Genomic DNA, 17058 nt, shown 5'->3' with positions numbered 1-17058 from the left:
AGGCTTGTGGGTACTTACTGAAATGGGATTTGCACCTGAAACTGTGTTAGAGCAGAAACAAAGCTTGGTGCCATTACAGAATAATGCAGACATGAAAAATCTGAAACCTAGAACAGTTCTGTTTTCCAGGTATGTTTGAGTGATTTCATTTGTGTACTTACAACAGTTTTTTGGTACTTCACACTGGAGGCAGCCAGGAACAGCACAGGACTGAGAGCTGAAACTGCTTTCCATGCTCCCAGCACACTGTATTTGGTTATCCACTAAACCAGCATTTATGTTCCTTCTAGTGCCATCTCAAATTTGGTCAACTGAAGGAAGAAAGGCAATGCCAAACCACCTCTGATTGCAATGGAGCAAGTATTTTCCCCATCCCACTGCCTCTCTGATCAGATCTCTGTTCCCTCTGTCACCCATTCTATTTTTCTGAAGCTCTTTCAAACATTTTCAGAGGAAATTAACTGATTTCATCTCTTCTAGTTTTAACATTTCTGTAATATCATTGTATTCTTTGTCCTGAAAGGGAACTCTGGCAGTATGTTTTTCGAGTTTTCCATCTTGCACAGTTCATTTCTGTAGGAATCAATAAAGGTCACACTATTTAAAAATGCACAGCCTGAGCAGAGTGCAGAAAAGACCACAGAACTACTCAGTGTTGCCACAGCAATGCATGTATTTTTTTTTTTCAGCAGCAGATGGTAGGGCTGACATCTGCAAAAGCAAAGGGCACAGCTGGGTTACATCTCAGGTTATGGAAAGCAACATCATCTACTATGTGTCACCTGTTTTGACTGCATAATTCATTTTTCTCTGAGAACAAAGAGCTTCCCCTATGCATAGAAAATCACTCTGTGTTTCCTATTTAAAGTGATGCCTCTTACTTCAGTGGGGATAAAAAAATCAAGGGCCTATAGTACTGATATGACACTCATAACAAAAGATAAAACTAGCAGCCTCCAAGGTGTTTTCTACACTCTGGAATTAAAACCATTCTCATGACAGGTGTTAAGCTATGAGCAATAATCAGCATTTTAGCAAAAAGAAAGGCCATTTTCTGTGGGGCTGTGTTGACTGCAGTGTTTTTTGAAGCAGTGGTGATGCTTACAGAGGGATGCAGCTGATGGGGTTTTGGTGTGGCTGGAGCACTGTAGGAGAGCTGGGGAAGGGGTGCCCACAGGGGACACCAAGAAAAGCCTCAGGCACCCCCAGAGAAAGCACACAGAGAGTTTCCAACCTCTGAGCAGAAACTGGTGGATCTGAGATCACACCAATTGTGTCACTCTGGCTGAACTGTCCAGCAGTGCTGAAAAGAGCCTTTTGTCACTCTGCTGTGACTCAGCCTGTGCCAAGTGCTTCCCAGCACAGATTGCACCCCAGGTATTTTATTTCTGTGCATCACTTGGATGTACTGACCTACAGCATCACAGATGAGGAGCTTCTGCAGGGAAGGACATTCCTGAGTGCAAGCAGCTGATGCTGCCAGATGCTCCAATCTCACTGTGTGCATCCAGAGCAGCTGGAAATGCATTTGGAGTTTCCCTGGGAGCAGGCAGAGGGCATGCACTCCCAGGGGAAGGGATGGATGGCTGCAAGAGCACCCCAAAGTTCAGTCCCACCCCCTTATTTGTCCTGTATTAAAGACACTCTCTGTGCTTTCTGCCAGGGACTTTTCTGCATGCTGGTGATAATGTTGCCTTGTTCAGAGGGGTCAGCAAGAGCAGTACAGAGTATTTTCCAATTAAATGGTTGGAATTACCAAGAAGAGTCCTTTTCTTTGGAAAAAAAAAAAAAAGTTGCTTAATATTTCAGCAAAACAAGATCTCTGGCTTGATTCAGGCTTGCATCTAAAAACAAAAAGGGCAAGAATGCTAATGGCATCCTGTCCTTGGAGTGGGAAATAAACCCAAAAGTGAGGCTGTGTCACCTCTGCAGCTGCCTCCAGATCTTCACTCAGCACTGAGGTGCTCATACCTCAGGCATTTCTGTTTTTTTTTGTCTGATGTATACACAGTCTCAGTGGGATAGCATTTCACAGGTTAATGTGGGGCAGTGCACAGCCTTTGAGAGGGTCCAGAAAATCATGGATGATGTCACAGGGTGGGGTAAGAGCAGGAAGCAAGAAACTGGCTGGCTGGGTTAAATATCATTATTAAATATCATTAAAAATAGCATTATTTATTTAAAAGCTCCATTTTGCAGGGCTCCAGACCTTTCACTTTGTGGTCTTTCTAGCAGGAACAATCAAAAGCAGCTGCAGGGACCACAGAGAAGTTTTCCTCAGCCTTGTCCTCACCCTGGTAAAATGCAGGAATGGGCTCCCCTCTCCTGCTGAAAGCTAAAGGGCATTTTCCAGCTGAAATCTGTGAGAGCTGCCACAACTCCTGTTCTCTGCTTCTCCCTGAAATGTCCAATTAATTCTACCCAAGAGCAAAAGTCTGCAGCACTTTCAGATATTTGCCTCCAAAACAGATTTTACTGGGTTTGGGTGCCCATCATCCTTCCAACTAATCTCCCTGTAAAGGTGCTCCTGTCTCTGAAAGTGACATCATCATCATAAATTCATTTACTGGAAGAAATTAAACAACAACAGGTGTCCTTCAGAGTCCTCAATGACTGTAAAAGGAATTTACATTTGTGAATAAACAGCAGCAATTATTTTTCTGACAGCTTCTCATTATTAAAATTAGGGCCCTGCTTAATCCTGCCAACGTCAGTGGGACCTGAGGTGACCTGCTAAGTGCTGGTCACAAAAGTTAATGTTGTGTAAGGGAAGTATTAATGGAAGCAGCACTTTAAAAAATATATATTAAAAAAAAAATTATAAAAAGTGTTTTGGTGCTGTCTTTGTGGATGTTGAAGCCAACAGCAAAATGCCATTTTTCAGTGAGGCAGAGCAGTTTTAGGAGCAGTTTTAGGGACTGGGAGAAGGTTGGGAGGTTGTTCCTACACCAAACAATGCCCAAAGCTGAAGCTGCACATCCACCTGGAGAAAAATCCCTGATCTGTTCCACAGCCTTCCTTTCACCTGCACAGACTTTTTTACCCTTGGCTGCAAAAATGAGGATGTTGTGGTCATCTGTTCTTCCAATAAGCCTTTAAAGTTTAATACACTCAGAAAGTTTCTCCCTGGTGTTGTTATTGAGAAATAAGATATCCCACAATGCCAGAATTTTAAATTCCAACCCTGATCACTCAGCAGAGAGCACATACCACATATGCTTAATGAGGCTTGCTGTGGGCAATGGGAAGGCAGAGAGGGAAGATTTTATGCTGACTAGCTCTCTTTTTCTTTTTTTCCTGTATATTTTATTGCTACTCAAAAGTTAAGGATTGATAGGAAAATCTGCAGCAGATTTGTCAAAAGGTAAAAATATTGATTTTTGGAGAAGCTTGCCCACAATGTAAAAGCAAATCAAAATTAAAATCAATAGGGATAAATTAGGACTTCTCCAGCTATATAAATGTTGCAGAACCAGAGCCTTTAATACATGAAAATACTGTACATCAGGTGACAAAAATAAACTTACTTAGTACTTAAATTTTAAAAGGCAAAGTAAAGCATCCATTATCAAATTTTGAATGGTAGAGTAGGGAATATTTTGAGAGATACTATTGCTTGATCAAGTTGTCCTCCTGCATCTCTCCAATTATTTTAAGCTTGTGAGGTCTGGCTGAGGCTGGAGACCATAAGGAGTTGGATTTCCCAGATGTGGCCACTCTGACCTTCCTCATCTTCCTGGAGATTTTTGCCCTGGTAATTTCAAATTGTCTGAGATCACTGGGCAAGGGCAGCACTGCCTCTCAAGCACTTTTTTGGCACCAGGGTGAATGATATGAGTATAAAATTCTCAGGGACCTTAAAGCCACTCTGGATTGTTGGGAATACCCTGTGAGAGCTCAGGTGTGGTGGGAGTCTGCAGGAAGAGATGAGACAAAAAAAATCCTATTCCAAGTGCTGCCTGTCTTAAACAGCTTTCCACTCAGAGAAGGAAGGTCAGCAGTATTGCCCTGGAGGCTGAAATGGATTGTTTAAATACTTATGATGGGTTTTCAGACCATACATTGCTGCAGTGATGCTCTCCGTGAGAAGTGGCTCAAAGGAGACTTTTCAATTGCTTATGTGGGAGGAAGCATTTGGCAACCAGACAGAGAAAAACAGATTTTTGTTTTTTCTTTTTTTTTTTTTTTAGGAGATGCCTTATCCCCAAAGTACAATTGTTTTGTCACACTTTTCTTTCAGTCTCTCAGGGTTGAAAGTTTTTGGCAGCAATAACTGTGTAGTTTGCAGAGCCATGGTTTGCATTCTGTCAGATGATGGGAAACATCCTTGGGGTCTCCAAGTAGGACCAGACCATTTACAATGGGACCAGACTAATTTAAACTGCAGAAGATAAATCCCAATGTGTTTTGAACTTGAGCACAGTTTTATGGCTCAAACCTCTGCTGTGCCTCAGTACTGTGTGTGATGCCACTTCCATCAACTGTGGAAATGGAAATTACACCATTACAACAATTTTGGTTGGCTTTTTCTTTCCCTGCCTTTTTTTTTTTTTTTTTTTTTTTTTTTTTTTTTTTTTTTTTTTTTAAGTAGTTGTATAATTGCATGTGAATAGATTTCTTTTACAGCTCTGGATATAAAATGGCTTTTTAATTATATTTTCATTGCATTTGCTCTAGTTGATGATTAGACCTGAGAAAGGGAAAACATGTTTTCTACACTTTCCTGATGGGGGCTGGTGAATGTCCTGGTGCCAAAATGTGCAGAGGTATTAACACAGAGTGAGGGTGCAGGGCCAAAATGCTGGAAAATATCTTAGGAAAAGTGGGCTCTGGGGCTTATTCCCCTTTTCTGACAGGACAACCCTTCTCATGGCTTTTCCTTGCTGGAAAGGGAATTATCAGGCCCTGAATGTTAAGCAGAAATAAATCTATTTTTCATATTTGTAAAATCCAACAGTGTTTAAGCTCTCTAAAGAGTCATTAAGTGCACTTTTTAACTAATTTCTTTATTAAATTCTCCATGCAGAGCTTCCCCAAATGTTTACTGGTGCAATAAACCATTACATGGATTGTTTTAAGTCATTTGCCTCCAGACAAAACAGATGTTTTAGAGCATTTTGATTTCTGCTGTCTAATAAATGAAGTGCTACAATTCTGAACTTAATATCTGTCATCACCATTATTTTTCTTTACTTTACATCTTTCCTAGAGGTTCATCATGACACGAAAAGATAAATTGTTGTAATATTTTCTGCACATAGAGCAACATTTATTTTTTCCTCCAAGTTTGTCTTTCAAGATGACTTACAGACTTACTGCCTTTTTTACTGCCTTTTTTATTTTCCAAGTGTATTTAGTTTATAAAAGCTTGACCTCTGATTAAAGCCTAATTCACTGGAGCTTAGAAATGTTCTGTAATAATTGAGAATTGTGGATTTTTGGACAGAATCCCACTGATTTGAATAGACCTTGTCTTTGAAGTGCCTGACACACTTGACATTTCTTCATTTATTGAAAGCATTGATGCTTTTAGATTTGAGCTATTTTTTTGTTTTCCCTATATTTGTGATCATTCCAAAAGAAAATTTGCCAATGTCTTACACTGTTGTATAAGATGTTTTAATTGATGCAATTGAGAATTTTATGGCAGCTCTTTCCAGACTGGACACTGGCAGCTCATCACTATTTTACAATTGACCAAAGAAGTTAAGTTTAAAAAATTTAGAAAAAAATAAATTTTCTTCCAAGGTTTCATCTGTGATGTTTGGCTCTCAGTGATTGAGATAGTAAAGAAAAAAAAATTTACCAAAACCAAGGTCTAAATTATCTCTAAGACAGAGGAACACTGACCTTTATTTATTTGGCCTTTGTATTGCAGTGCTATAACAAATAGAAGGAAATACATACAGCAGAAATTAACTTGAGCTTGTGTAGTTTCCTTTATTTCATTCAAGACTTATTTCTAAATACACTGTGATACTCTTTTCTTCTTTGTATAATTTTTAAAAAAACCCTTTCCACTGAAAACACAGGAACAGTATCTCAGCAGAATGCTGAGAAAATGGTGAAGTATTTGGAGACAAGAATGCACCTTGATAAGAACAGCTGGGATTAGCCTCAAGTTAAGTGATGGGAAAATGCATGCAAATAACAAACTCTGTCATTTTCTTTTTCTCCCTTTCCTCCTCTCAATGAAAATTCATTAGTAAGGGGATTGCTGGAAAAGTCAACACTCTCCCCAAGAAAGGGAAAACAGAGGTGCCAGGATTAGTCATTTCTATTATTTCTGCTTGATTAAGTGGATTAAGGACTGATGATCATGCAGGGCACCACAACAGGGCTCCACTTTTCCTATTTCTGCAGCTAAGAGCTGACATTTACAGCCTGTGGAAGTCCAGCTCCCATCTCTGTGAACTGGCACAGCACTGGAAAAAATTGGTTTATACAACTGCAGCACTGGCTATAAAAGTCAGGGTAGGTGCTTGTCAGAATCTCCACCTTTTATTTCCAAGCACTGGGGTAGTGATGACTGATCTTGTCATCTTCTCATCAGCAGCAGACAGCTTTGTGTAAAGTGTATGCTCTCATTTTCTTGCTCCTCATGTTTTCCTAGCTTTGAAAGTCTCCCCTAGGGCCAGCAATTTATCATCAAGGTTACCAAATCTCTTTGAAGAGCAGCAGCACTCTTGCTCAGGATTTAGGATTCCACCAGGTTCACTCAGACTTCAGTTTAAGAAGCTTAATAGAACAAATATTAGTTATTAATGGGTTTTACCCTTGAGAACTCCACTGCAAATCTGATACAAGTGCCTGGAACATTACCAGGCATCTTCATCTGAGCACTGCAAACTGCTGCTAGAGTGGAAACAGAAAAAAGAATATGCAGAGCAACATTCCTCACTTTCAGTAATGTTATTTACCAGCCCATTATGACACCAAAACATCATCCAGATGTTACTGCAGCCCTTTCAGATCTCTGTACATATGTCTCAAAGCAGAGAAACTCAGGCTGAATGTGTAACAGCAATTACAAGAGACATCTGCAGCACTCCTTATTCCATTTGGAAATTCCTCAGCTATTCTGTCTTGGGTTTCTTCACGTTCTTGAAACATGGTTTGGCAAAATAATTGCAATTAGGGATCAGAAGAAGTGCAGAGGCCCCTGTGTGGAGGCAGCTGTGGCATCCCAGAGCCCAGGGAGCAGCTGGGGCTGTTCATCCCTGCTGAAGGGATGCTCCCCTTGCAAAGACAAGTGAAACCCTTTGAGAGAAGCAGCACAAACACCCCCCAGCCCAGCTGTGCACTGTGTGTTGCTCAATACCACTGACACAGTTTGCTGAGGTCAAAGCAGTTATGCAGCAACAGGAGAGAAGGCAGGTGAGTTCAGGATATGGAGAAATTCCCTGGATCTGTACTGAAAAACACAAATTCCTGTTCCTTCCATAGACTACTGCACAGTCTGTACAATATTCCAAATCAGGACACAAACTTTTCATCACACCAAGATTTTAATTGATAATTAAAAATATTCCTGAACGAGGTGAAGCCAGACCTGCCTGCCCTAGATGGATACTGGGAACAATCTAAAGGCAGAAACTCACAACACAGGCTGTCAGTAGGTGCAGAATTCTACACCTGAATTTATTCTGCCCAAGGATTTCAGAGCCATCTGCTGATATTGAGAAGGAGCCTAACCACAATTTAATTTAAGATGAGCCATCAGGAGAGGTAAGTTGTGCTGCTTCCATTCTTTGCACTGGAACAAACCAAGTGCCTGCCTTGATGCTGGTAGGGAGATCTCTGAGCATCCAGCTCTATGAAGGCACACACATGTTAAAGAACAGGGCCCTCAACTAGGAAATGTCATAAAACACTCTCTAAAAGACACTCATACATTTTAAGGACAGTCATTCCCTCCCCTCTCCTCCAGGCTCTTCATTAGCATTGACCTGTAGCTCTTGCTGCCCAGGGCTCCTCTCACAGAGAGGCCAGGCTGGGTTTGTCCTCCCTGACATTTTCCCTTTGGAACCTTGGCATTTGACATTTTAGAGGACTGAAAACAGAATTATACAGGATAACAACCTGGCCTGAATGCAACAGTGGGAACAGCACAGAGCCAGGTCCATGGCTGCTGCAGCCAGTCCAGGTGGGTGCTGACCTCTCCAAACACCTGTACACTGAAAATGAACCCTCAGCCTGGCTTCTGCATGAATTTGGGCTGCATCCTCAGCTATGGAAGTTTCTAGATACTCTTTTCTCCTATCACCTAAACTCTCACATTTGCAGGTACAAGAACAAAATAAGGCTCAGTCAGAGCAAAGCCTTCCAGAGGAAAAACCCCTCTCACTGCTGAACTGGGGAAGTGACTGTTCAGTCTTCAGCATAACCTGCAAACAGCAGCTGGCATCATGAAGAGTCTGGTAGCAAACCTACAGGAAAAACTTGCAGTGTTAGAGAAGACTCACAAGCTTTGCAAAGTCTCTAGAAGATTATGTGTAACACAAACACAGCCCTGACCCATCATTCTGGATGTCCAGTGGTCAAAATGCTTCTTTGGGATAGCCCTGGGGGGATTATAAAAGCTGAAAAGAAATCAGTGCCCACCCAAATATTTCCAAAAGCAGCTGTGGGTATTTTCAGAGGCTTTCTGGTGAGTCTGTGGTACTGTATGTGAGGCCATTGTGCTGTAAATCACAGAATAAGATTAACTAATAAATTAATATAGAAAGAGATTAGCTAACATATGCTTTATTTACAAGCATAGGGCCATGGAAACATGCAGTGTTTCTATGGTCTCATATCCTGCAAATCATCATGGTCTGTAAGGAGTTACTTGTCCATAAGCATGTAGATTAATTGCTTTGTAGCCAGAATCTCTGATTTAAAAATTATTTCTTCTTCTCATTTCATCATTCATTTCATTAGGACACATAGTACTTCTTGTCTCAGCAAAGATTTGGATTCACCAGAAATGACCTTCTGCAAGTGACAGCTTGTCTACCTGTTGTACAGGGGGCAGGAACTGGGGAGCCAGAAAATGGCATTTATCATTCCAAGGAGAGTCTTCATATATTTATATATTTAATATTGATATAAACTATCTTAATAGCACCAAATGGGGAGAATAGAGAGAGCAGATATTCTCTGAAGCTGAGCTGAGCCTGATTTTAACCTGACCACCTGTAGTGTGAAACTCCATGGCTGGTGCACACAGCTGGTGTGACTTGGCTCCTGGGACAAGCAGGAACACATCTTTATTTTCCTGAGACAAGCAGGAACACATCTTTATTTTCCTGGGACAAGCAGGAACACATCTTTGTGCTGTGCAGTTTTGGCCATAATGACAAGTGAATGACATTTTCTGGTGCTGATCACACTTTCTTCTAGATAAATCTGAGCCCTCGAATGAGCATTAGGCTAATTTGATACTCATTGATTGAGGATGGGGCTGGAGAAACCATCTAGTTTGTGTGTGCTCCAGCTTCCCATTTGTAAAATGGATATGATATTATTTCAGGGGTGAGGCAAGGACAAGGGAATTGCAGTTTGCAAAGGTCTTCACAACTCTTACTGATGGGAATAGGATGGGAATAACTCTGTGACCCTGCAACAGCACATCCAGTGCTCTGTGGCATAGGTCATAAATATATATAAGTAAATATAAAAGACAATTCTTTTTTATGTGTGATTCTCACTGTGTCAATTCTGTACATACAGATCCAGGTAACTCCAAAAACCTTTGCTGAAAAGTGATCTTGGATTTGATCTCTGGTGCTGCCTTAATCCACCAAATCATCACAGTTCATTTCACACTGGGGTTCTCTGTCTAGATAGGTTTTCTGCTGAAAATTAGACTCTATTCCTAGCAGGTTTTAGAAGAATAGATTCATATTTTCAGGCTGGTTTACTCATTCTCATGAAGATTTGATTACACAGTTTACCTCCAGATATCTTGAAATAATATTTAGCATCCAACTAACACCACCTATCCAACAAAAAGGTAAATAAATCAAAACATAGATACATAAACACACCTATAAATTTCTGTTATTAAAGTCTCTGTTATTAGAACAGTGCTAGCCCACAGCTATAGAGCATTTTCGTAGTAAGACTCTTAACTTACACCTAGATCTCCAAAGAATAAATCAAGAATTAATTCCTACAAACCACTGGGCAGCTCTAATGCAGGCATTATTTCAGTGACTTCAGAGGATCTGTCTGTCCTGAGCTGCACCAGCTGATGCAGCAGCTCATGTAAAAGATAAAAGACTCCAGGGAAAAATGTCCCAGCACACTCCTCAATCATTTCAAAAGCAGCACTGTAAACCAGCAATCCTACACTGGGCTTTAGGCAGAGCAGATCTTTAGCTTTGTTCATTAATGCAGGGAGCAACTAGAGCTAGAAACAGTGATAATACCTACAGAATAATCTTTTATTATTTTTCTTTCATAGCAAAGCAAGCTGGAGCATAAGAATATGCACATTCATGTCTGATTTAGCCTAACCTCATCAATGATTAAACAATAAAACTTATTATTGCTCTTCTGTGTAATCCAGGGGCATCATAATGAAATAGCACAAACAGCTGAGCAGAGATCCAGGGGAGGGATGAAAGCCCAGCCAGGGCATTTAATGAGTGTCTGGGTTATCACTTCAAAAATTTCATCCTTCCAAGCTTCCCTGGAAACACTTCACCTATGGAGGATGCCAGCCCCCTTTTTCTGCCAGATTTTCAAGGCATAATGTATTTTTTTTTGGTATGTCTTTTCTCTCAGGCATTTTGGAGAGTTGGTCATTTGAGGACAAGGAGGAAAAATCAGTAATGTGCTACTTTGGCAAGGCTCTGAAACTTGCCTTCATTTAAAACCTGCCAACAGCTCAACCAAATACCAGACAGTTTTCATTAAAATATTGCCAAAACACAATTCATTCTTTCAGAATATCATATCCACATTAAAAAGAAAATTGATGCAGAATTGTTAGTCGAATCTTTACATCTCAATCATAAAACTAATATGTCTTTTTCGAATTTTCTACAAGTCTGGAGGAGGTTGAATTAAAATTCCTGGACCAAAATCACTCTTCAAATCTGTTGTTCTGTGCAGCATTCACAGCACTGGCTCTCATCACTGGCTATCATTAGATGCAGCCCAGGCAACAAGTGTTATTTGTATAGTTGGCATCAACAAAACCTGAACCTTTTTCCTCCAGCTCACAGCTAATCTTTGTAAGGCTGCTTCTTTACACATCTGGTTTGTTTTGGTTCATTTTCATCCTATTATTTCCCACAATCACATGGTATAATTAGCTGATCTATAATTTATGCTGCTATTCAAAGCAGTATAAATAGTTTACTTTATTGCTGCAGGAGCACAGCATGTCCAGATAACATCAATATTTTATTTATCTCTGTTTCTGTCTCTGTTTTGTTATCTAGGTGCTTATTAAGTACAGAATTATTATAATAGCTGAGAATAAATAGCAACTGAAAAGAAGCAAAAATAAGACTGGAAACAAAAAGTGTCTGAAACAGTGTCTGCTCTTTCTGTCCCTCTCCTGTCCACCAAGGATCTGAAAAAAAAAAAGAGCATTTTCAGGGAATTTCCAAAGAGCTAAACCCACCCCCTTGGGAGGGGATGGATAATTCTCATTAGGGGTGTCTCTCACATTTCCAGAAACTATAATGACTTTGTCTTAGCTGGCAGGTCTGAATCAAGGCACTTGCATTTTCAGGGTTCTTAAAAGCAAATTAAATCCTTCAGGGTGTTGTTTTTAATCACCAATTTGAATTTCATCATCTTGACACTGATATAAAGTGATGCCCAAAATTCAAGCAAGAATTGAGTTGAGTGGAACTTCATACAAATAGACTTGTTTACAAGAAATGAAACAGCTTCCTAATTTATTAAAAAGTGACTTGGGTAATTAAAGGAAAATTGGAAAATTCTGTGTTGGTTCAATTTTATCTTAATACAGCAAGACTTTTAACAGCCCCAGTCTTCTGACACATTACACAGTGATGGTGGCTTCTCAAGCATTTAGCTTTTAATGTGGATTCCAAGTCAAGTGGGCTAAATGCATGCAGAAAGCAGCAGAAAATTTCACAAAGTTTATGAGCCTGATCCTACATTGCCTGTGCACCAAGTCAGCAGCTCCAATCCCATGTGCTAATCTAGTTCATGAATTGTTCACTCACATTTGGATATATGGATGGAGAAAGAAACATTACTCCCTAATGGAAGGGAGAAGGAAGGAATAACAAGAACCAACAACTTGTTCAGTGGTTTGGTTGTTGTCTCAACAGGAAAAATTAAAGTATGTGAATAATAATGCAGGCACATGAACATTTGATTATGTTACAACCATAAACCCTTGCTCAAAAATCACTTACCTCCCCCTTTTCTGAAACCTAATGACACTCATGTAGAAATAGCAATGGGTGATTCCAACAAAATGCTTTTCCTGCAGCTGTTCAGATTTTCTCAACTTTTAAGAGAGAATCTACAGGAGGTTTTCACTGTTACAGATGAGAAAGTAAAGGAGAAAAAGATGCAGATCCAACACTGTAAGGACAAACACCAAACATTTTGGAGTCACCTGCTCAGCCTTTGAGTTGGTTGAAATTCTGAGCAATTACCTTTATTTAAAAAAAAAAAAAATCTAAATAAAAAATTTCCACTCATAAAATAAAATTTCCTGATTTGTTTTCCTTTCCACACAATTTTCACAAGCTTCCCCAAACCCAGTTTTTTTTTTTTATTCCAGGTTCTGTAATACATTGTCAGGGCTCTCCTGTGGTGGAACATCATCTTTCATGCCACAATACAGCCACCACAAAGACAGGATCCCATAGTGGGATTGCTGTAATGGTGTGACATAAATAATTACAAGAATTGTTCAGAAAAGAAATTTCAACTCTCACAGTCCCTCACTTTCTCTTCAAGAAATAAAGGTGGTTCTGGAAAAAAAAAAATAGGCTAATATGATTTATGTACAATGTTATACATTTGTTTTGGGGTGGGTTTTTTTGTGTTTCACCCATATTTTCTAACATTAAATTGTGGTTTTATTATTGCCTGGGTAATACAAGCTGCTTAAAGAACAAATGAGTACCAGAGGGAGCTGTTTTCTGGGTGTTTTCAGGGACATATATCCAGGTTTGTGCAGGTAGCCCATCATTACCAGTCAGCATTGCACAGTTCCCATCCCACTAGAATATTCAGGTAATAAGTACTGTAGGCAGCAAAATATCCATTGTGCCAGCAGGCCATTAGTTAGCTCATGCCAGACACTACATACATTATTTGTGGCAGGTTTCTACTTTGAGAATAATGATAAAAAGGTTTGTGATGAGGACAAGCCCCTAATGGTGCTGGATTATACCTGGCTCCAATTGGCTAAGACATGGAGGTTTTGAGAAAAATAATGTGATTTATTTGAGGAAAAGTAATGTTCAACTTCTCTAGGGTCAGAAAGTTTCAGAGCAGAGCCACTCTTTGAACACAAGGCTGAGAGATTTCACCACCAAGAGCTACATTCTCTGAGAGTGGGTTAATTCAAAATGTTCTTACCTGAACCTGGGTACACTCAGGAGCCCCAGCCATGAACAAATCCTTCCTTCAACATCCTGCAGAAACACACAGAGAGCAGAGAGATTGTTCTGCCTGGATTCACTCCAGAACCAGGAATGCTGGTGCTGAACCATTCCAGCAGAAAACAGTAATTTAGGCAGTGAAGTTTTGTCTGGTTGTAAGTGCCCACAGATACACACAAGCACGAATTAAAAGCCAAAATCTAAAATTGTCAGTATGAAATGGGGCAGGAAAGCAAGTCACAGGCTCCTAAAGCTATTATGGGGACAGGCTCCTTTACAGAAAACTGGGAATGTGTTGAAAAGCAAAACCTGAGCTTCTCACCTCCAGGATTTTTTCAGATGCCCAGGCAAAGCACCAACAATTGCCACACAATTATGGGCTCCAGAATAAGGAGCTGATGAGTGGATTTGGCATCCCCACAGCCAGAGCCCAAGGATTTATTGCTCTGGAGCAGAGCAGGTCAGGGCTCTTTATCCCTGCAGCCCCACAGCAGATTTATACATGCTGACATTAATTACAGAGGAATAAAGACACATTCTGCCCAGATCTCTGCCTGGCAGCCCAGCAAGCTCTGCCCTGCTCAGGGTCAGCACCTGGCACTGGGAATGGCCCTGCAGGGAAGCAGGCACAGCTGGGCTCTGTGCTCAAGGATGTTTTAGCCAGTGCCAGCTGGATTTCCAAGGAATCTATTCATCTTCCAGAGCCCATCAATGCAGCTCTTCCCTTGCTTCTCCTGACCTAAATGGTTTATGATGTCTTCTTTACAAGATGGGGCTTCCCCCCTGTTATTTAGTTTTCTCTGCAGAGCAGTGAGAGTCCTTCTCCTGCTTTACAGCAGTTTCCACAACATAACCTGGCTCTGCTCTGGCTGTTTGAGCATTCCCACTGCCATTTCTTTACTGCCAGGGAGTCACTCCACGTGTTTTCTCAGCTGGGTCACTTGCCAAGTCAGTGGTGGGCACTGACTGCTAGAAGGAAGACCTGAAAACCAAGCAGAATGGAGTAAATAAGCAGCAAACTCTTCTCTCTTGTGCATGTTAAAAAACCCAGTGAAAGAGCAAAACCAGCAAAGAACATCTTTACCTGTGGGATGACTTGACTTAAAGTCTTTTCTGCTCAGCTGCTCATTGGCCAAATCTTAAACACAGTAACTCCATTAATTAGTGTATTTAATCTCTTTTGTGATGGTAAAAGTCAGAATTAAAAATAGGAGGACTAACACAGTGACCCAGTGAGACTTCACATAAAATCAGTGGAAGTGTTAATGTGCTCCTGTCTCAGGAACACGTAAATGATGGCAAAGAATATAATATAAGATATAATCCAGTTTTCCTTCAGAGCTCCCACAGTTGCTGGAGCACAGTGGGAGCTCAAAGTCACCTTTGCTAGAGCAGCCAAGCTTCACCCTGTGCCTGTCCCTGCTCTGCACCAACCTGCCTGAATTAAAATAGGTGTGAGCCCTTCTGAAAAGCTGAAAGGTCTTTGCAAGGACTAAAAGTGGCACTTGATTACAAGTAAGGTGTCAGATGAAGAAAAAACAGCTAATTTAGGGATTGCAGGGCCTTAAAGGTCCAGAGGGCTCTGGCAAGTGAGGGCAGGTACAGCACCTGCCTAATTACCCTCCCTGGGCTAAATGTGGACATGAGCATTGGGTCATTATTGAAAAGCAGCTCCACTGGCTCTCAAAAGATGCAGAAATTAAATAGCAACTTACTAGAAATCTGCATTTCTTTCTGAAAATGCAGTACATACTTAAAAGCTTTTCCATAATCCCAGAATTATAATTCAGGAATACCTGGATTTTCATCTAGCCTCTGTGGATTTCTGCTTTATCCAGCTTGTTCCAAAACAAATATAATCACTTTACAGCTATTGCAAGTCCCAAGAAAAATAATGTGAAGTCTTTGATAGAAATTGAGCTACCTTTGCTGATGATTCCCATGTTTCTGCACTGGGGTAAACTGAAATGAAATCTGGGCAGTGAGGTGAAGGCCTTCCCCTCTCCTCACTATGTTCAAATCACTGTTATAAAAACATTTCCAACAAAGCCATATTTATTTGACTCAGGCTCTAGGGCAAAAATTCTGTATCTGATGTTTAAATAATGACAACCAATTTTCAGGATACTGGTAATCTTAGATCAATTGCCCACAAGCTGTTTAAAAAAAAAAATAAAAATAAATGAACCCCCTTCTCTACACACTCTTCAGCAGAATGTGAGCAGGCTGCAAAGTGGGAAAGCTGCAGAGGGAGAGAATGGAGAATCAGACCAATAGACTTTGTGACATTGTGCAACCAGCAGCTGCAATCTGGAAGAAAATGATATTTCAAAGCCCACTTCCAATAAAAACCTTTGTCTTCACACCTGTAAGCTGCACAGAGTAACTCACCTTCTCCCACTATTTTCTTCTTTTGTTTTTTTAGATTTTCTGGCTGACTACATTCAAGTAGTCTCTACAGAGCTGCTCTCTTCAAGTTCATTCCAATTAACAAGCTGGGTGCTTATAGATTTTAAAAAAAGCAGCACAGTTATTTGGTTTTGCCTCATAAGCAAGAGTTAGTTACAAAAATACTTGGTATTTTTAGTACAATCTGGGATATTGTAACTGGGCTATATTAAATATCTCATTTTCTAACTTCTGTTTCTCAGCATGGAGATTAACTCTATCCCTCACCCTTGCTCTCTATTTCTGCAGTTGTCACTGAAACAACTGCCCCTGCACACTTTGGTTCTTTTTTCTGATCACTCCTGATTAACTTAAAGCTCTAAATTTCAAAATGCTCCAGTAAGAAGCACATCCCTGTAGTCTCAGTCAGATAAAGGAGGGTTATACCCAGGGCTGCTGCCATCCACCAGCACACCTGGCTGACAGCTGCCTCCTGCCATAAAACCACATTTCAAAGACTTGATCAGCTGCAAGAAGGAGAAATCAAAACAAACCTGCTGATTTCAGTGACTTTTCAGTGACTTTTCAGTGACTGGGTGAAAGCAAGATGTGTGAGGCATGGAACTACACCAAGCAAGGAGGGACCTGCAAAGGATTTTTTATTTCTTGCTGCACCTCCCAGCCAAAGCTGGACCTTTTATTTGGGGGATAGAAGAGCCCTGAGCACAGAGCTGAAGGATTCCCTCCAGCAATAACTCAGCCTCACTGGAGACAACCAACTTAATGCAATCTTAATGTGATAAACTGCTAACTTGATTGGATTCAATGAGATGTAAATTATTAGATTCAATAAGTACACAGAGACCATTTCACCTTACATTCTGCTCAAGAGGGCTCTGCCTTCAGCCTCTTCATCATTCCTCTTAATTATATGCAATGCATCATAAAGATGGGAACAGTTTGGGATTTGTGCTCTCCTCTGACTCCTCACAAGCATCCATAGTGTTCCTTTCTGGGTAGAGTGTGTTTTATGGATAACGTTTTTCAGAACAGCTGCCATCACTTACAGACACAC

General features: G+C 40.5%; 1 long non-coding RNA gene across 2 annotated transcripts; it reads right to left on the bottom strand.

Annotated features, from left to right (window-relative positions):
• Positions 1–1621: 1621 nt before the first annotated feature.
• LOC306809555 lies at positions 1622–16018 on the bottom strand. 2 transcript variants are annotated; one of them, XR_013776263.1, is made up of 3 exons: positions 15987–16007; positions 13573–13628; positions 1622–1772 (listed from the first exon to the last, which is right to left on the bottom strand). It is a non-coding gene; the product is annotated as an uncharacterized lncRNA (long non-coding RNA). The 2 variants fall into 2 exon arrangements; XR_013776262.1 differs by lacking the exon at positions 1622–1772 and adding an exon at positions 12768–12959 and having other exon boundaries at positions 15987–16018.
• Positions 16019–17058: the final 1040 nt, after the last annotated feature.

The sequence above is a fragment of the Erithacus rubecula genome (assembly GCF_903797595.1).
Source record: "Erithacus rubecula genome assembly, chromosome: 17".
Taxonomy (NCBI): domain Eukaryota; kingdom Metazoa; phylum Chordata; class Aves; order Passeriformes; family Muscicapidae; genus Erithacus; species Erithacus rubecula.
The sequence above is the reverse complement of the archived record's forward strand: the minus strand, read 5'-3'. Positions and strand labels throughout refer to the sequence as shown.